Genomic DNA, 324 nt, shown 5'->3' on the forward strand with positions numbered 1-324 from the left:
CCGGGGACAGCGAGACACCACCATCCACGGTCCCCGCCTCAGCGGCAGCCCGAGAAGCAGCGGGCCCCCCAGCCCCCGCCGCGGACGCACCCCCAGCACCCAGACCTCCAGGATCGCTCTCCACCGCCAGCTCTCTGGGTCTACCAACAGCCCGCCCTCCAGAGTCGCCCGCTGCCAGCCCTCCAGATCCACTGGTAATCAGTCCTCCAGATCCGCTCACAGCCTGCGCTCCAGATCCCCCATGGTCCGCCTCCCCGATTCCCCCGCTCCAGCGTGGCGGGCTACCATCCCACCCACGCCAGAGCGAGAGGTCGAAGCAACACT

This window comes from Halyomorpha halys, unplaced genomic scaffold (assembly GCF_000696795.3).
Source record: "Halyomorpha halys isolate HHAL.00 unplaced genomic scaffold, Hhal_1.1 Scaffold315.1, whole genome shotgun sequence".
Lineage (NCBI taxonomy): Eukaryota > Metazoa > Arthropoda > Insecta > Hemiptera > Pentatomidae > Halyomorpha > Halyomorpha halys.